Source organism: Hermetia illucens, chromosome 1 (assembly GCF_905115235.1).
Source record: "Hermetia illucens chromosome 1, iHerIll2.2.curated.20191125, whole genome shotgun sequence".
Taxonomy (NCBI): Eukaryota; Metazoa; Arthropoda; class Insecta; order Diptera; family Stratiomyidae; genus Hermetia; species Hermetia illucens.
Window position 1 is genome coordinate 21107512 of NC_051849.1, and position 21115 is coordinate 21128626.

General features: G+C 44.8%; 1 protein-coding gene across 2 annotated transcripts in view; it reads right to left on the reverse strand.

Moving 5' to 3' along the window:
* Positions 1–16935, reverse strand: part of LOC119654073 (acetyl-CoA carboxylase) — a 103672-nt gene extending 86737 nt beyond the window's left edge. For both annotated transcript variants that reach the window (XM_038059247.1, XM_038059239.1), the window contains exon 1: positions 16440–16935. The gene's annotated coding sequence lies outside the window, so the exon portion shown is untranslated. The remainder of the gene's footprint in view (positions 1–16439) is intronic.
* Between the last annotated feature and the right edge of the window lie 4180 nt (positions 16936–21115).

Consider the following 21115-nt stretch of genomic DNA (forward strand, 5'->3'; position numbering starts at 1 on the left):
AATTTTGTTAAACAAGGACTTCGTATCCGTAATGAGCGATATTATAACAATGACCTTTAGAAATCCGGTGCATGGTGTGGTAAAGGCTAACTGATTTTTGTTTTCTTCGCCTGACCCTTGTAATGTCAAATATAGTGGGATGAATTTCAAGAATCGCAAGGTGCCCACATTTTTGCAGGACGTGACAAACTGAATCAGACGTTGCCAAGATTCAGTGATGGGCAATCTCCATCACAAAAATTTACCCCATTGATTGAAATCTTTGCTTTTATATTGCTTATAGCTTTTTATGTCAACAGTTTGACAGTTGAGGAGGGGAGGAGGAAGCAGCGTTTATCTTCGCCACAAGATCATACATTTTTAGATGCTTGTGGGGGACCAGGCGTCTGGAAGATTTAGTTAGTTTCCTTACCCATTTCAATTTCAGGATCTTTGATACTGAAGTCCAACCAAATTCTGAAATAAAGGGCGAGGATCTGGAAATGCAAATAAGTATCCCCATCATGTAAGCAAATCCACAAATTCCGCTGGAATATGAAGAGAAAGTGTACTCAGAGCCTGTCTGGATCAGTAACACCCTTGCCCACGGTGTGGGAAACTTTTCATTAATAAATAGATTAAAAATTTCCAGTTTATCTAGACACCACTAACAACAAATGGTGAATATTGTAAGGGCATTCCCTATCACTCAGAAAAAAGTAACTATCCCATCTAAGCCTAGATCATAAAGACTATAAACAGGAGTTACAAATCCTGACCCAAGACTCAAATTGTCATAATCTAGAAAACGCTGGAAAAGTGTGGAATTTTTCATGGCAGCTCATTTGGCTGCATAAATGAGCCCTAACCACTGCCATGCAGAAGTATTTGTTTTTATCTTCGGATGTGGTGATGCCACGTGACTAGAAGCACGTGTCTACATGCACCATGCATACATCATACATCAAGGAATGATCCAAACGATGGAAACCTTCATGGAGCCAAAAAAATGCCTAATCTCTTGAAGAGCATACAATTCTAATTTTTTTGTGAAAAACTGAATTAGGGTTCTCTCTATCTTGTGCTTGCTGTTTTCATTTCAACATGAATCAGCTCAGTTATCGCTGCTCGTACTTTCCACCCGCTCTACTCATCAAGCCAGTATAAATTACTGAAAAAATCTGGTTGTTACATTGACACGTTTTTTTTTGTTGATGTTTGGAAAACCATATGTTCTTATCAGTAGTAGCACAGTTAACACGTTCACTACCGAACACGCCACTCTGCGTGATTTGATGGTGATTATGTGTGCCATGTGATCAAGTCTACTCTCGAGAAAACCATCATTTGAACCGTGACCTACCGCTACGACATCCTAGCGCTCTAGCTACTAATCTATCCGGAAGGGTTGCCATAAACCACAATGCGAGACAAAGCGCCTAAACTACACCTACTCGCCATCGTTGTCGGTTACTGGCAATATACTCCCACTCCCCCCACCGATTCTCCAAGAAGATAGCACATTTTCCTCACTGTTCCAAGCAACGTAGTCCTAGGGTGATCGATTCGTCGGCCACTCTTAAATAATAGGTTCTAGTGAGTGACATAACCCACAATCGAGCTGTCACTCTTTCTTAATATGTGATCTATCCACTGCCACTTCCGCCTTCTAATCAATATGTCCACGGATATCTGGCTCGTCCAGTGACGAAGTTCTTCATTTACTTTTGTCTCAGACCGGAATACCCTGATCACTATTGCACCAGTTAGACTGAGAATCTTGGTTTTGTTAATGGTTACCTTCAGTTTGACCATGCTTCATTTTCCAGGTCCAAAGTTGTTTGGCTAAAGCAAGAGAGCAAGGGTATATCATCAGTGTGGGCGCGGTGTTGACGGAAGAATAATATCGCCCATTCAATCCCTATACGTCCTCCCTCCAAAACAGCAGGAAGAACATCATGAATAGAGCAAAAAGTACCGACGACACGGTGTAATCCTTTGAACTTTAAATTCTTCAGAAATGTTATCTCTATACACGTAATATTTTCCGACGCCATATGTGGCTTTCATAAAAGCTATGACTTTCTCTGGAATGCCAATCCTGTATAGAGCATTCTGAATATACTCCTTGTTCAATTTTCTCGAAATGAATGAAAAACAAGTCGGAATACCGGAAGCTGGTGCTTCGGGTATAAAGGTTTTGTGTTCATCTTTGTGAGAAACCTTCTAGGCACATTTTTGCATTCGTATATGGCTAAAAATCCAAAATATTAATTTAATGCTGTTTCTTATATCACTGCCTGACACTTATAGCACGGACTGCTAGCTGCTAATATACTATTATTAATTTTATGTGTGCAGATTTCGTTTAAATACATCACTGTCATTTTTTCCAGATTTTTCGGTTGGTGGCCATATTTTGAGCCCTCACTCCCCTACGTTTTACGTGATACGAAATATAAGACCAGTTTCGAAAAGTACTAATAGATCCCTTTCATTTGATACCGCACATGACCATATCCTGTTGCACCCCCTTTCACATGTATGGTGAGTCCCCTTAAACTCAACACAAAATAGCGCCACAGACCACACGTTTTCACTAAATTTCGTGACAATCGGTTTAGCCTTTTGCGAATAAATCAGGTGTGACAGACGGAGAGACAGATTGACAGGCTGATTATCAAATCAACAAGCGAGTTGACACATGGAAATCTTGTGAAAAGTGAAGACAGACAGTTCCCTCCTGGACCTGGGTGAACACGTGAACCGGATAAGATGCACGCAGAAAGGCGATTTGCTACTTAAACTTAGGCCTAGGGAGAGTAATTCCCACGATCTAGATAAGAAGATCGAGTCGTCGCTGGACCAAACAGCGGAGGTAAAGGTAAGCCAGGACTCAATGTTGATTGAATGCAAGGACTTAGATGAGATCACCACAAAAACGGAGATCTGCGAGGACTCAACTTGCGCTACAAACGAACCTTGAGTTCAACGTGATAAGACTCCGTAATGCATCTGGTGACACTCAGGCGGCCACAATAGTCTTACCATTTGAAGCAGCGAAAAAGGCCATTGCTGTTGGCAAAATTCGCGTCGGCTTGATCAGCTGTCGAATAGATCGCCAAAGAGGTGTTTGAAATGCCTGGAATTTAGACACATTTCGAGAAACTGTACAAGCAAGTACGATATATCCAGGTTCTGCCGAAGATGTGGAGAAGAAGCGCAGTTACAAATGTCCGGCGTATAGGAAGGCGATTTCAGCTTTCCGTTCCTACAGTTGAAACTAAACCATTACCAGGGAGCTCAGGAACTGCTTGCTCAAAGCGAAGAACCTTTTCATCCAAAATGGTTTTATTAGTTTGAGGAAAATGGATAAAAAGGAATTTCGGTTTGACTCGATAAACATTATTCGAACTTTGCACTAGGAAAATCAACCGTTGAGGAGTGGTTCACTCACACGGATCACTTTCTCCGAGGGCCAGGTTAAAGAGGACGCACGATAGTGCATCCCCTTGTCGTAGACCGTTGTTGATGTCGAATGGTCTTGAAAGTGACCCTGCTGCTTTTATCTGGCCTCACACATTGGTCAGGGTCAGCCTAGTCAGTCTTACTAATTACGTTGGGATGCTGCACTGGGATTTTGCACTGGCTATGCTATCATAGCCGGCTTTAAAATCGATGAAGAGATGGTCCAACCGATGTCCATATTCCAACAATTGAGACGGAAAAGACCATCAACAGCGGCTATTACCTAGCGTTCTTGAAGAGAATGAAATCGCGGAAAAAGAAAGTGATGTTTCATCAAGACAACCCATAGTGTCAAAAGTCAATGAAAACGAGGACAAAATTGGATTTGGAAATACCGCTATCACGGTATTCTACAGATCTGCGACTTTTTTCTGTTCTCAGACCTCAAGAGTGTTCCCTGAAAAGAATCGCCAAACGGAGGCCTATTTGAGGCTAGAGACCTATTTGGAGGCAGAGACAAATCGCACTATAAAATGGTATCGAAAAATTGCATGGTCGCTATAATCGTTGTATTGCCCTTGTTAGCCTAGGAACTTACCAGTTCGCATGATATGAAACCTTACACACCACAAAGAGATCATATTTTACCTTGCCCCTCTTTTTTGCGACACAAATCTAACGAAATATCTGTTGGCAATCTTTGTTCCACCTCGCTGTGGCGAAATCTTCAAGCAAGCGATACCTGCAGTTCACATGATCTTTAGAGGTGTGCATGGGAAAGGATACTCTGTCCGCCGAGAGAAAAGAATGGTCCCCAAGCGGCCAATGGTCCTTTGATATGACAAACGATAATTTTCACTGACTTATAATTAGCAGAAAGGACCAGACCAAGGATTTTTTTTCCACACGAAATGAACGCAATTCAGAATAATGTTGTTTGGAAGTGGCGCCTGCAGAATTATTCCGACAGGGAATTGGTGCTTTAGCAGTATTGGTAGAGAGCGACTATCGCTTTCTGAACGTGATCGATTGAATAAAATGTTTCAGGAGGAACTCAAATATCGCACTAATAAAGATGGTTTTATATCAGTGTAATCAAAGCCAACTTTAGGCTATGGGATCACCTTAAATTTGATACTATGGTTCGGAGTGCTGCCCAACTATAAAACATAATGAACATCGCTGCGCTGCAATGGAGGGAAGATGTTGCGCTGTATTAGTGGTGTAACACGCAATGACCGCATCAGACCTGGTGAAAACAACGTTAGTTTGATACGCTAGAGGGTGAATTGGGAGCCTCTCAACTCTGTCCAAATCAGACACATGACCGAGCAAAATAATGCAATCGATCAAGACGATCCCCGCTTCTGAGCAGGACAAAGGCTAAAGAAGAATATTTACCAAAACACCGAAAATTTTGTGAAATCCCATTTATTTTGATTCTGAAACCAGGAAAGAGAACATTAATAACCAGTTTAGTTGTTGCTGTTGTAAAATTCACGGAATTTAGACTAGACTTTGGTGCTGCAGAATATATATGAATACAATATTTTGATCTTTTCACTATTGCGAAATATAACACCGAATATCAGACTGAGATTAAAACCACTATCACCCTGCTATTATCACACAATCACACACATTTACGACAAGTTTAACTACTCGATTTAAGATCCATATAACGACTTAGGAAGTGTATTTTCATCTAAAATAAAATAAGGCACCAGACCACCTAAAAGCGCCACAGAATCTTCCCGCTCGAGACGAAGCAACGATGACATTGACACGGAAGAATATCCTGAATCACTACACAACGAATATCCCGATGACTCGGAATTGACACTAAATGCCGGTGAATCTCTCCCAATGTCGGCCTCAACTCCTTCATCCAAAAACGCTTCCACGTCCTCCACACGCTCGTTCTCTGCTAGAATGTTTCTCGTCAAATTATAGCAAAACATTCGCGTGTTCAGTTCCAATATACTTTCTTCAGCAACATTTATTTTGATGTCTACTCCTTTTATGTAATTTTCAACATCATTAGCTGCGATTATTCGAATGGGATTAGTCATGTCTTCTGCTTCGATTGCTTGGAGAAAGGCAAGAGCTTTCTGTTTCTCTTTCAGCAAAAAACGAATTTCCAGAAATAAACACACAATGGTTTGCTTGCAAAATTCAGGATCAAATAATCCCACCGCTGGCCGAAACGCTCTCAATGCAGCCATGAGCATATCCATCATTCGAAGTTTAAATAATATTTCAGTGACAACTTTAACCTTCCGAAAATAAATTCCATCTGGGTTACATATTAAGAAATTTTCTCCTTTATATCCTTGAAAATTTTAAGGAAAGTAAAATAAGTTAACACACCCTAAAAGTTGGGAAAATTTCAATGATATAATTACCGGAAAACTTTTAAGGAAATGCTTAGGGACGAGTCAATTAGAATTTCTGGCTACCCTCGCCAATCGAACAATTAACTCTTCTCAGAAAAAAGGATCACCTCCCAAAAATGGATAGGACGAAACTAATCTGTACTCCCCTGTAGCAGATAGGGCCTAATTTTCCCTTATAGGATGGATCAAAACGAAAAATTGCAATGAAATTCCTACATTTTCTCAGCATTTCATGACCATGGAAAATTTCCCAAAAAATGAGAAGAAATCCCCACAAGGTGCAAAATTTGAAATAACTTGTTTTCAATTGAGCTACTCTCGTCCTAAAAAACTAGACCTCTTCACCTCGCAACCAGAAATAGATCCCATTTTTTCCTGCCCTACTTAAAAGCGCAAGTGGTGCAAAACTCGGGTGCTTAACCCAAAAGGAGAGGTCCTTGACAGTACACCCCACATCGTTTTTTCATAATTTCAGCCAATTCCTCAATAAAGCATGATCAATTTTCACAGATTGAATCAAACACAGTTTGGTAATCAAACACTATTAAGGATCCATGTGTTTCCCTGGCTAAAGAGTACGAGGACGGACAAACACGAATGTAAAATCAGAAACTTGATCGCTGGGCGAATGCTAGTTTACGAAATTGCCAAGAAAGTCGAAAAAAGTTATGGAAGCTGTCCGGCGATGATTGCAGTTCCGTAAAGTGTATGTCAGACGAACCCTCGTCTTTCAACCGAAAATCAGATGTTGAGACAGTTTTTCCGGCCCTTACATCAAGTTCTGCAGAAAAAGGTGATGCCACTTCGAATCAGATCTCCGCCTGTGACGAAACTTGGGGTTCACCATTACACTTCTGAATAGAAAAGATCCGATGTAGAGTGGAGAAAAAAAGAGGAGTCAGTTCCACCGTCAAGACTCAACTCCCAACTGTCAAAATTCTTGCAACAGTCTCCTTCGCCCATCCAGACATTTGGCACATTTTTTCCATGAAAGATGCACAATCAATGCTGTTTACATTCCGAGCTGCTAGAAAAAGCTAAGGTTGCATATCGGTGCAAAAAACATGTCATTCTTCTCGGTGGTGATACCAACCCCCATGCTGCGGCTGGAACAGTCTTAAAACTGACTAAAATGCACTGGACTGCACTTACCTATCTTTCCTACAGCCCAGCCCTGAGATTTCTTCGCTAGTGTAAAACATCGCTGCTTGTTTCATACTTCTTTACCCCTCTAAACACCAAAATATACGCTTTGTTAGTCGAGAATCTTTGATCCATTTACTGCAGCCTTGACTACTGTTAAAATTTTCATTTTTGACCAGAAAGGCCACTAAAAGGGATAGAAATTTGTGAAAATCTGTAAATTTCAAAATCTTATTGATAACAAAGTGTCAATATCGTCTTGGATAAGGATTGGTCCTCATTTTCTTCTATTTGAGCGAGAACTCCTGCCGCTATACGCTAGAGATTCTGAGCCTAAACGAAGTGATCTGTCCTGATCAAGATCTTGACAGCAAGATTCTGGCCCAAGTTAAGGAGCATTACAAGTGTGAAGACCTACGCAGCAACGGAGAGTTGAATAGTGAATAGTGGAGTAATGAATACCCGCCGTGTAGGCATAATATCACGATCCTCTTCGGACAAGGATTGATTTGTGAACCACAACCAGAGCCCCGCCGTGACTGGTACAAGTGTATTGGTTCATACTGGGTACAGGCTTAGCATTCATACCAGTGGATGCGAGACCTATCTCCACTACACGCTTGAGCCCACAGGAAGCTCTGTCCGTGATATAGGGACAACCACCATAAAACTCTAACAAGGAAGCCAACCGCAAATAACCGAACATCTACCAGGAATTCTCCCAGATATACTCTCGGAGGACCATCTCGATTTCCATGGTACCAGATAACCTCCGGTGAGACTTCGTGGCAATAGCTAGTTCGAATGAGCCTCGTTACAGACTCGGGTCTGTTCGCCGTTTGGACGGCACTCTCCCCGGTATAGTAGAGAAAGATAGTTTCTATGAGCAAGTACATGTAGTTCACAAGAGGCTTCGTAAAGATGACATGTGTTTCCGATGGCTGACCTGAATGCCAAGGTTGTCCTGACAACACCTTGTTCGGGCGAAAGGTTTATAAAGTTCTACAACTTTCAAGGGCAGGACCTACCACAAGGTCAGTTGGGTTTCCACTGATTGGCTAGAAACATCTAATCAAATTCACCATAATGTGATCAGTAGGTTTTTTAGAAGTTGTTTTCGGAACGTGTCTAACAAAAGAGATACTGATATCGGCCTCGAGAGGGACCGTCATCTGGTTGCCTTCTTTTGCTTGCATGTCGCTATTGCGTGTGTTCATAGTGAAAAAATCCAATATGGACCGCTTCCGTGATCCGGCTGCCGTCTAACAATTAATAATAATAATAATCGTTGGCGCAACAATCCATATTGGATCAGGGCCTTGAAGTGTGTTAGAACACTTCATTCAAAGCCGTAACGGTACACTACAGTACACTGTAGGAGGCAATGTGGTCAGCATTACGCTTATTACCCTGATCTGGCTCAGTCGACTAGTATCCGACGTCAAATCACGATACAAATTCCACTGCCACCAGTGAGATTTGAACCGCGACGTTCCGTACGACAGCCTTTTGCTCTAACCACTCAGCTATCCGAACCTATTATTACCCGCGGTAATCAGTTTAACCGCTGATTCAACCGTCAAGCTAATAATAGAGGTCTGCGTACCTTCATACGACTTCTTCATCCTCTTTATGCCCCTCTCCTCTATTCCGTTAAGGTTAATCTCTTCCCTTGGCGCAGCAGATATATCCTATCGTGATGTGACCTCGTCTAGGACTTTGCACTCGATTACTATCTATTGCTTTCGAGCTTTCACTTTTGCCTGCCCACTTACCACCTTTCCACCAGGCCGCGGAAACTATTCTCTATCTTTTCCCTTGATTTGTTTACCTCTAGCATCAGATCCTCCTTCTGTGTACGCCTGATGCACCCCACACTGCCGCCCAAAGTTTGTCAATTCCGGATCGGTTTTGACTTTCCGAAGGATGTCGGCGTAAGACACATCTCCTTTCTTCATAACAATTTTTTTTCGAACGAAACTTCTTCTTCTCCTTCTGCCGCTTTTTGCCCCCAACCAACAATTGGAAAACCTTTTTCCTGCGAAAATGACACCAGCTCTAAACAACCCGGCCGAGAGAGCTGTGTTCATGGCCGCGAGCGCGGGTGAGCGAGACATACTGGAGCTCCGTCACTATAAAAAGGGTACGAAAAGTGCAGCGTCCTGTGAACCGTAACAAAAGGAATTCCACCGTTGCTCTGGCGAATGAAGCAGAAACTGCCGCAATAATAACAGCGATTTCGCAACCATATACCGCATCACGAAAGAAGGTTTCATGGCTATGAATCTAAGAAACGAAGAAAAACGGTTGAGGGAACTATATTGGGCGGGCCTACCAGGGATGGAGCAGTCCAGGGTGCTTATTGGGGGATACGAACCCATGCGCACAAAGGATTGCTTAAACCTCACCAAAAAGAACCTCCGAATCATAGTGGGAATTCTCACTGGTCATTGTCGGCTGAACTACCACCTAGGGAAGCTAGGGATATCTACGGACACTGCCTGCAGGTTCTGTGAGGAGGAGGACGAAACCTCTAGCACGTCCTGGGACAGTGTCCAGCACTTGTGCAAAGTAGGTCGATACATCTGGGAGAACACTTAATACCAGATGCAAAGCTGAAACTTCTGGAAGTGGGGAACATACTAAAGTTCCTAACGGTTACTGGCCTGCTTGAGATACTATGATCAACAGGAACACTATAACCAGTAAAAGGGGCACAATAGTTCTTCAAGGACGCGGTGCGACTTTCCCTTAACAGAATAATAATAATCACGAAAGAGGTTGTAGGTGGTCGTAAGCTATTCATCCTCGATGAAAAGCAGCTGAAGACACTTCACCAAAAGGATTTTTATAAACCACCCCCCCCCCCTTTCCCGAACGCCCTTCCGCGCAAACTGCGCCTCCGATTGGCGAAACGACGCAGCCGGATTGCGCCGTCAAAAGGGAGGCACTCTAACCGAGACTGCCGCCAGCGATCACATCGCGCCTTCCGCGTTGCTGTCAATCACATCGGGGTCACCAACTTTGGATGCTGATTTTCTTCAATCTTATATACGGCCAATAAAATTATATTTAAAACTTCCTTAAGTGACAAATATCAGTCCGTCAGCTATCACTGCGGCCATTGAATGCAGCGGCGGAGCCGAATTCATACTGGTGCCTAGGTTCGTGCTTCCGATATGCCGCCACAAGTGCATTCAATTCGGTCAAATGGAATCTAATACCGAAATTCCCAATTAAGATCGGTATTCCCCCGTATTTCGCTGCTATCGTCGATAGTTATTTAGCTGATAGGAGGCTCTGATATGACACCTATGACGGACCCCAGGGGTACGGCGTTCCCGCAAGGCCCCTTATTGAGCCCACTACTGTGGAACATCATGTACAACGATGTACTGAGTCTTCAATTTCCGGAGGAAGCCACGAAGATACTAAGTTATACTCCGGCGAGACAATCAGTGCTGTTAAGGGTTAGCAAGAAAACTCTGGTCTGACACTTGCGGAGAAAAAATGAAAGCGATCCTCATCACTAAGCGTCAGAAGAGAAATTACGTCTTCGTATAAGAATCGGGAATCGTATCATCACTTCCAAACAGACCATCAAATATTTGGGAGTGGTGATAGACAGGAAGCTCAGTTATAGGCAACGCGTGCAGTATGTTTGCGATAAATCATCCATTGCAAGTGTGGCCCTCGAGGGATGATGCCGAATATAGGAGGGCCACGGTATACCTGTAGGTTACTTATAGCCAGAGTGGTGAGCTCAATCGTGCTCTATGCGACCTCAGTTTGGAGGGAGGCATTGCGGATGTCAGTTAACGCTAACAAACTGAGTGCAATCTACAGAAGGACAGCCCTGAGGATATGCTCTGCTTTCAGGATTGTCTCACACGATGCACTTTTCGTAATCTCGGGAATGATGCCGATTGACATCTTGGCGAACGTATACAATGCGAAGCTAATCTCTCCCTGATCGCAGGCGAAGAACGCTGAGAGGGAGAGATCCGTAAATAGATGACAAGAGCGATGGAAACGGCGGGAAGGCTCGGTAGAGGAGTGGTTGGAGAGACGACACAGTGAGATTAATTATTATATATTAATTATACTCTCACCCAGTTTCTCACGAGATTCGGAGGATATCGTCAGTTCCTGCGCAGGTTTAAACTGAACACCTCACCCGACTGTCCAAATTACGATGAAGTTCCAGAGGACCCAGAGCATGTATTCTTCCATTGTCCAAGATTTTTGGAAGGACAAATCTAGGGGAGACTCTAGGAGAGGTGCCCGTCAAGCACGTTCAATTTATTAGATCAGGAGTAGTCACTTTTGTAATGCCTTTCGTCTGGACTGCACCTAGGTCCCTCCGTAAATTGCTGCCATCTCGTGTGGCCTATCCACTGCCACTTCTGTTTTTCGTATTGAAGGTCATCCTGCAACTAAAAACTAAAACCGTTTCCCTAATACTAGGGAGGTACGGAGACATGTTTTCGACTTCCGCATCTTCTTCTCTTCTTGTCCCGTTCACAAGCGGGGTCGGCTCGTCGTGATCGGTTTCGCCATTTGGCTCTATCGAATGCCTGATCTGGGTGCAATCTTGAGGCTTTCAAATCCCCATCTAGCGTATCAAGCCACCGTTGTTTAGGTCTGCCTTTTGGTTGTTTACCATCGACTTCGATATTCAGACCAATCTTGGCAAGTGAATTCTCGTTGGCACGAGTTGCGTGACCACACCATCGAAGACGCCTCTCTCGCAACTTTTTCACGATCGGTGTAACCCCATAACGATCTAAACGTGTGACGCCACTAGTCCAACATAGCATCTTCGTCCCCATTACCGCAAGACGTCGTTCATTGTCTTTTATAGTTGGCCAACACTCAGAACCATAGAGGGCGACAGACAGACGACATTGCGGTAAATTTTAGATTTTAGACGTTCGTTGATACGTCGATCACAAAGAACACCAGTTGTGGGACGCCACTTCATCCAGGTTGCGTTAATGCGTGAAGCAATTTCATAACGCAGTTCTCCATTGGCTGCTAGCGTTGACCCGAGGTATTCAAATCGCTCAGTTCTGGGCAGATCATTGCCGCCGACAGTGATTGTGCCTGTTTCATGGGGATCGGTCGTCAAAAATTCAGTTTTGTTTAAATTCAATCTGAGACCGTGTTGCGTGAGGCGATCATTCCATTTTTCCAAGTTGCTCGAGATCATTTTCGCTATCAGATGCTAGGAAAACATCATCTACATAAAGCAGTGTGTAGGGCGCTGGACATTGGATATCCCGTGTGACGGTGTCCATAACAAGAACAAAGAGGAGTAGTGAGAGGGCGCTTCCTTGATGAACACCAACAGAGACACGAAGCGGTTTTGATACACCCGTCATACTTCGAAATTTACTTTTCGGATCGTGGTAGAGCAATTGAACCGAGCGCACGAGTTCTTCTGGTACTAAGTGTTGTCGTAAAGCATATCAGATGAGTCGTGTGACACACGGTCAAACGCTTTCTCTAGATCCAGAGGGCGATGCTTCTCACGGTGTTTCTCCATGAGTAACCCCGCAGCGTGTATTGCGTCAGTAGTTCCGCAGTTCTTGACAAATCCGGCTTCATTCACGGTTATTTCAACGATTTAGCGAATATGGTCGTGAAAAGTGCGTTCAAAAATCTCCATGGTATGGGAGAGTAAACGGATCGGACGGTAATTTGAACATTCTGCTGGACTACCTTTCTTTTTCCATATTGGAACAGTGGCACTTTCTTGCCAGTCAGATGGTGTTCTTCCTTCCTGAATAACCCGATTAAAGAATTCACTGAGCCACAGTGTTTGATCCCAGTTCTTCACTTTCCAGAGCTCAGATGCGATGTCGTCAGGTCCTGTTGCTTTCCCCGACTTCATTTGTTTTATTGCCTCCTCGAGTTCAGTTGCGCTGACAGTTAAGCCCTTGGGTGTTTAACGTAGGAGATTTAATCCTACGGTCCTCTTCAGACACGGATAGATTTTGTGACCACAATCAGAGCCCCGCTGAGACAAGCAACAACGGTACCAGTCTATACCAAGTACATGGCTTAGCATTCATATTGGTGGATGCAAGAATTACCTAAATCTCTACCGAACTAAAGAGTACTTCACCCGTGTTAAAATGCAACACCACGCCGAGGCCCGAAGGTCTCTCCTCGCTGCAGCACAACCACAACCACCATGAAACTCCAAATAGGGGGGCCAACCGCAAACAACCGAGATTTACTCACATACAACGGAAGTTCGCTCAAAGTATGAGAGTCCAGGGGCTATCCCGGTTCCCATAGTACCAGTATACCCCTGGTAAGGTTTCGTGACCAATTTGCCACTTCAGATGAGTCCCCGTGCAGACTCGGGTTTGATCGCCCTAATTAGGCCTTTGGAGTATTCGCCTACTGCATCACGGCCGGCAAACCAAAGTGAGTACAGCGTCTCCCGGTGCCACCGCTATGGAGGTTCTCCTCGGCCACTTGGTTTTGGTTCAGCCGCCAAGGTTGCCGTCCCGTCTTCCTCCCCGCCACCTCTGAGCACCAGTTGCGCTGACAGGTGGAACTGATCCAAATGTCGTAGTTTATCGTAAAGATTTATGAAATGTTTCGCTCGGGTGACAGCCAATTAGCAAGCGTTTTATCGTCGAGAAATTTCTTTTCACGGACCTTCATTTTAACATCGTCATTCAAAAGACAAGTATCTCGGTTGATGCACCACTTACCCGGCTTGGGGACCCCCAGGGTTGCAGAGGCCGCTTTGTGGATCGTGTCTTTCATTTGATTCCACAATTCTTCCACATTCGTAATGGTCGGTAATCGCGTGAATGAGATCATTTCTTCTTTCTTCTAGCGAAATCGCGGGCCAGTGCGTTCCTCAAGCTGTTTTATCGGTGGCTTAATTCGCAGGACGGCAATCAACGGCCGATGTTGAGGTGCGATAGTCTCATAGGGATCGAATTTGCAATCAGTGAGAGTGGTAAAATGTTGGCGGCCTTATGAGAATATAGTCGATTTGCGTTTTACTGCTCCCATTATAAAATATGGGAAGATGAGACAATCGTTTGATGAACGATGTATTCGTAAGTACAAGGTCATGGGTGTCCGCAAAATCGATTATACGCTCACCACCCTCATTGCGCGCTCCGAACCCCTTTCCTCCATGGCATCTGTTACCGTCTGCCTTTTCACCCACATGACCATTAAGGTGGCCGGCAATGATAATATAGCCGTCAGCAAGTACGTGACAAGTCTTTTCCTCGAGAAGTTGCCAGAAAGCATCTTTCTCGGCATCAGGTCGAGCTGTCTGTGGTGCGTACGCGGTGAAGAAGTGAATAGTGCGATCAGCTGATATAATGGTGAGCTTCATCAGCCGATCATCAAATCGTTCGACTTCATCGCGGAAACCCTCTGAGATGGCAATGCCAACACCACATTGAGTGTGTGGGTTACCAAAATAGAGAATTTTGTAGCCATTTTTACCGCATTCGCGTTCCATGTCGCAGCTTTTGGCAACAGACCATCGGGTTTCTTGCAGAGCGCAGATATCAATGCGCCTTTTCCGAACGGATCTTGCGAGTTCCTCGGTCTTTCCAGTTAGGATACCAATATTTAGCATGCAGACACGTATTTGTTTTGTTCCTTGTGTTCGGACTAACTTGGTTACGTCCTGACGCCGTCCATGCGTCAAGAACCCTTGCCCATTTCTCGACAGGACCGGGGACCGTCCTGCCGCGTCGACTGAGGTGGATGCCCTAGCATTTCTCTGAGGCTTGTGACTCAATCCGATCATCATGTGTGTAACGGCATTGTATGCATTTTCTTGGTCGACCTGTCGCGGGGCCTGTCACCAATGTTTTTGACTTCCGCATGGAATGTGTTAAACGACAACGATAATGACAACGTTCCTTACGTCTACAAGTTATTCTCCGCTTTCAATATCGTCATTAATTTCTCCTAGCGAGAATGTGACGGTTTGAAAAAAACACGTCGTTGTCCATAGTCAAAAATTAGATTTCATTGATAAAACCAAAGTGAAAAAACTCATTCTCAAGCATGCCATCTTCGCCGGTTCAATCCAGTCACATCACTATGCATGCATCGAAACAATCGGCAAAGTCAAGTTCTTATCTCAAGGCCTAGAAAACTGTAGTAGCCGCGATCTAAGGAACACTACTCGGTCATTTGTTTATATAAATAACAAAATGTGCGCACCGAGCATGAAAACTGAGCGTGAGTGCTCTCAATCAAGGGCGCCTCCGACAATGCTAATCTGTTGATCTCCTCGGCGGCCGTTAGAAACCGCACAGCCCACAAGCCCCGAGCAGCTGCCATGCGGCGAAACAGCCTCAACGCCAATCTTGCGATACTTGTTACCGGCACGCGACAAGTGGCCATAGAGAGCAGCCAGATCAGGTGGACGTCGGCCTGAGAATCAAAACAAAAACCTACGGAACAAGTGTTGGGTGTTTGCCATCCACAATGTCTTGTGGGAATCTGACCAACCCTACACGGTCGTAAATTTGGCAAATGTGGGGAGACACCCAGCCGGCATTTGGAGCCGTGCAGGGTCAAGAACCTCTGCAGCGCTGCCCGCTAGCAGCCGAGAACCTGTTGTCGGTCTGCAGACTGCCCCGGCGATTAGAATGCTTCACGTGTCGCTCGCAGGCTTCATTACATCACGAAATGAGAAGAATGCAGCGAGTGCTCCACATATCCACCGCCATATGCTGGCAGTTCCACTCCACCGGAACCCGACTCCGCGTGTTGTTGCTGCCCATTCATATCGGATCATTGTGCGTCCCGTGTACGTACGAGCATGGCGCGAGCTTGGTACCCAATAAGATCTCAAGGTCATCGTCATGAGCTGTGAGTGTGTTGTCTGCGGGGCTGGAGTCGTTTTGTTGTGTTCAACTGGAGCATGTGCTACTCCGGCCGACCGGGCGGCGGTGGTTTTCGCAGACGGCTGACCACAGCTCTTCCCGGTAAGAAAGTCATCGAAAGATGAATGAGGACACCTGCATTCCTTGCTTTCCCGCTGCCCACCCCCAGCCTGTACCGAACGCCAACTGTCACACTAGACGCAAGCAAAGAAAACAACTTTTGGGAGGAGAAATTCGGGTTTGCTCGATGACGTTCACAATCGGATGATTCGTTGTTGTCAGTGAAGAAGCGCCCGCGAGGAGGGAGTCTTGTGAGTCAACTTACGACCGATTCACGGCCGGGAACTGATAATTCTGTAACTGATATGATAAGCCCACATGCTGCCGGGGCCCGCATCCACGACGAAGTCTGTAAAATGCCGCGTGAAGGTTGCAAAGCCGACAAAATGCTCCGCGCTGCGATGGCGACTGGGAAATGGGAAGGTGGCAAGCAAACATAAAACGCAACAGAACACAAAACACATATTGGACACTTCACTGGGACTGAGACGGGTGGAATACATACATGACTCCATAATTGCAACGGCAGCACAATTGCCCGACTTTTCCGCTTTTCCTCCCGAGCTGCGTGGAAATGCTGCTGGCACAAGTTTTCCTCGACCGCAACTTTCCGCCCGCACTAAAAAGTCTTTTGCTCACTTCCGCGTCCCGATTTTCTCCGTCTCGGGCCACAACGCAGAAGGAATTCTTGAATATGCACACAGAACTCGCGAACTTCTTCGATTTTCTTATTGCAATTGGGACCAATCAAACTTTACCTTGGAGGGGTTCGTTGCAAACGGAATTTTCTGCCTCGATTTCCGCCCTGCGAACGCACTTAACAGAGAAAAGTTGAATAAACTGCGACGGTCGTGGCGGCGCTTGAACTTTTGTGCGAGATTCACTTGAAAAGAAAGAAATTCCACTTGACGCAAACACCGTACGGACACCGTAACACTTCACTCCTTGTCGAGTTTCTTGACAGGAGCGGGGTTTTGGACGAGTGCAACGGCGACGGAGTGACGGAACGCGAGAAGTAAGCTGACGCTTGTAAAGTGACAGCGGTGACGTTTCGGGGATTGGTCGTGGATTGCGCAGAATAGGTCGAAATAGGGGGTCTGGTGGTGAGATGGGATTTATAATTTTAGTACTATTGTACTACTCAATGATCATTTATCTACGTTTAGTCTTATCAGTTATTTAGGGTTTATTGCACCGGAAAAGGAAATAACTTATATATATTGTATTTTAGCAGATCCGATTCATTTTTTATGGTATTCCATCATGAAAATAAGAAAGCCTTCGAATCTGTGACAGCGTCTTATTGGAAGGTAACGAAAATAAAATGATTTTTTTTGAAATTGGCAAAGTTCCCAGTCCGAGTCTACTTAAGGGAGAAAGCCCCATTAGGAGGTTTTCAAAATCGACTTTGTTTTTTTATTTGCATAGATCGTTAGCCTAGTTATTCCAGAATACGCTTTAGAAATTTCAAAGCGAAATTCGTGATTCTTTAAATTTTATAGGAGTAGTAGCGAGCGATTATCGAGTTCAGGTTCAGGGTCCACCGCTCAGGAGGTGGTAGTCGCTTCAAAACGATGTTTTTCTCATTTGCGGCAAATCTAACTCAAAAAGTAATAAATCGATCATTATGAAATTTTGAAGGTTCATACTTTCTTTACAAAATTACCAAAAATATGAACCAACATTTGGAATGAAATAAAATTTTTAAGGGGGCTGAAAATCGACATAATGCACGTCCCACATTTGGGGAACTCCAATTACGACCTTCAACAGAATATTGTTGAGTGACTCTTTTAGTTTTAGCTTAAACTCCAAAAAAATCGGAAGGAAACTTTCCCCTGGACATGCTGTCTTTGATAAAATGCCCCTTCCATGGGGTGTAATTGATATTGGGTGTTGAAAACGAAGGTTCAGGGACTGTGAAAGTGGGTGAAAGTTTCTCTCCAATTGGTCCAGTTCGCTACCAAGTGGATTTACCGTTAACAATGGTCTAAGACAAGGTGATATCCTATCATGTATGTTTTTTAACCTGGCGATAGAACAAATTACCCATGGTGCTGCTATAAACACAGTACCGTCCTCTTCAAGTCCACCCAGGCTAATGCTGACGACATTGACATTATGGGAAGAACAATCCGAGATGTACAATCTACCTTGTTACGATAAGAGTTCAGCGAAGCATCACCTCGGCACCAATATGGTCACCAAGGCAGTCAACCAACCAAACTCCCCTAACAGGTTTGTTAGTCGTGAACACCGACTCCGCAAGATAATATGAGGAACCGGACGCACGTGGTTGAGCTAACCAGAATGCTGGCCATTCAGCGAGATGAGGGCGGGGCGCTGGCACCCTATTAGGGGAGTTTGGAGCTTGTCAGTATTTGGATCAGAGCTTGCTTCCCTTGCGGATACTTTGATGCCAGAACGAATTTAGGAGAATTTTGTTCACTAGGTGAACATCATCTTGTAAGTTCGACCTTGAGCCTCAAACAGGGCTCTTTAGCGGATCCCTCTGCATAGCCGGTTGAAACTATTGCCAAACCGCCTGAGTGGAGGATGTAGAAAGAAGTAGAATGAACCTTGTCCATTCACTTGCCCGTCTGAAACTCAGGAGCTCCACTTTTTAAATGTTTGCCGAGAAGTTAGCTCAAATTATTGACTCAACATATTAAAATTTAAGTTCATTGACGCGTTTTGTTGACATTGGGGGTGTCTGAGTTTCAACCAGACTATTCGAAGTTAGGAAGATGCCGTGCCGTCACCACATGCCTAGTCTGGGAGAGATTTAGGTCTGCGATTTTGATCAGATTCCTCACAAAAAGTAGAATTTCCCAACCCTATCCCTCTGTTTTCTTAATCTACTCGGTCTTTTTGTGTTGTATCTTTATCGTGAAATGGCTTTCAGGGAAGCCTCTAACTCAATTAATACCGGACGTAACTCACATTCTGACAGATCCTCTGCGCTCGTCCAGCAGATTGGACGGCTACGACAGGAGATCCGGAAAATTAGGTTCCACCGAAGCACTGTACTGTTCGCTCTCTAGCGACCGGATTTTAGCACCAGGTTCCCGGCCGTACCCGAATACCTCTACTCCTCGAGCTACAGCAACGTATCTGCGAGTTCGGGTTGAAGACCAACTACCGATCTAAACAGATTCTCCAGAAGAGCAATTCGACGGACAACCGCGTAAGTAAGATAATGTCCAGATGGGGCCTGAAGTTCTCGGATGCCTGTGAAACGATGCCGAATGGCAGTTTCCTGGATCGGGTGGCAATGCTGACGGAAGATACTTTGGGAGGGCAGTTTCATTCCCTGAGTCGGCATCTCCACTTGTTGTTAGCAGGACCTGCATTAGAAAGTATTGGCATTGTCGGCGGAGGGCTGGTCCTCTACCCTGGAATCCGCTATGCGACGAACTACTAGAGCGGTTCGATCAGATCCCGATGGAGATATCGGGAGGCTCATGAGCATTTCATCCCTCCTTTCGTCCCACTCTCGAACCCATCATGAACGAGGCCATCAGCGATCCTAAATTCCACATTCGAGCATCGAAGAGGATGATAACCAGCTAAAGGTTATAATGCCTGCAGCCTGCAGTTCCAGCAAAGTGGGAACTCTCGAGAGCCTGGCCATAGCTGGGATATGTGTCGAGTGCCCCATAGACATATGAACATGTACCTAGACACTGGCTCCCGTACCATATTACGCTGCGCAGGTATCAGGAAGTTTGAAAGCGAATCATGGGCATCTCGGGGCTGCATGACTCCTGCCCACTGCAAGAAAGAGGGCAAATCAATTCCTTTCGTTGGCAGTGCTAGTGGACAAGCCGAAGGGGCTACGACCATATGCGTCCGTAACACTCCTTTTTGTTATTGTTATGGACACTGTCATACGGAACATCCAAAGTCCAGCGCAATATACACTGCTTTATGTAGATAATGTTTTCTTAGCGTCTCAAAGCAAAAATAATCTCGAGCAACTTGTTCAAAAATGGAATGATCGCCCCATACAATACGATCTCAGATTGAATTTAAACAAAACTAAATTTTTGACGACCGATCCCCATGAAACAAGCACAATCACTATCAGCGGCAGTGATCTGCCCAGAACAGAGCAATTTAAATACCTCCGGTCAACGCTATCAGCCAATGGAGAACTGCGTTATGAAATTGCTTCAGGCATGAACGTAACCTGAATGAAGTGGCGTTCCACAACTGGCGTTCTTTGTGATCGACGTATCAACGAACGTCTCAAATCTAAAATTTACCGCAATGTCTTCCATCCAGTTGCTCTCTATGGTTCTGAGTGTTGGCCGACTATAAAAGACAATGAAAGGCGTCTTTCGGTAACGGAAACGAAGATGTTACGTTGGACTAGTGGAGTCACGCGTTTTGATAACATCCGAAATGAGGATATCCACGATCGTTATGAGGTTGCACCGATCGTGGAAAAGTTTTGCGAGAGAAGCGTCTTCGATGGTATGGTCACGTAATTCGTGTTCACAAGAATTCACTTGTAAAGATTGGTCTGAACCTCGAAGATGGTAAACGACCAAAGACCAAAGACCAAAAGACCGGCCAAAACAACGGTGGCTTGATACGCTGGATGGGGTTTTAAAAGCCTCGAGATTGCATTTGATAAAGCCAAATGGCGAAACCGATCACGACGAGCCGACCCCCATGATCAATTATCGAACAGATCCGCCCAGCTTCCCAGATGCCCGCCAGTTTCGGAGGGTGAACAAATGGTTATTAAAACCTAAAAATACAACTGTTATAGTAACAATAGAACCAAAAACAACCAAACCGCAAAATCAGAAAGGAATACAATAACAAACAGCACAAGCACAACTTAAGAAGCGGGGCTGAATGGAAGAGAATTCCGGCTGAGTGCGGACAGCGATAGACTATTGGGGCAGATGATCGCGTTTCAAATCCCACTGGTGCAAAGTGACTGACGGAGAATATCAATCAACGCGGTAACAATTTCGGGCGAGCGGTACACTGATGCATTTCTTCCTCATATACAACTACTGTCTTGAAATGTAGTGTTCTAACTTTCTTTGAGCTCTAGAGCTAAATAGATTGTCATCTCGCTGATTTATTTGGGGTAGTCGTAGCGGAAGGTCGCGTTTCAAAGTTCACTGGTGACAATGGTAGCAGTCTACATTCGTATCGAGA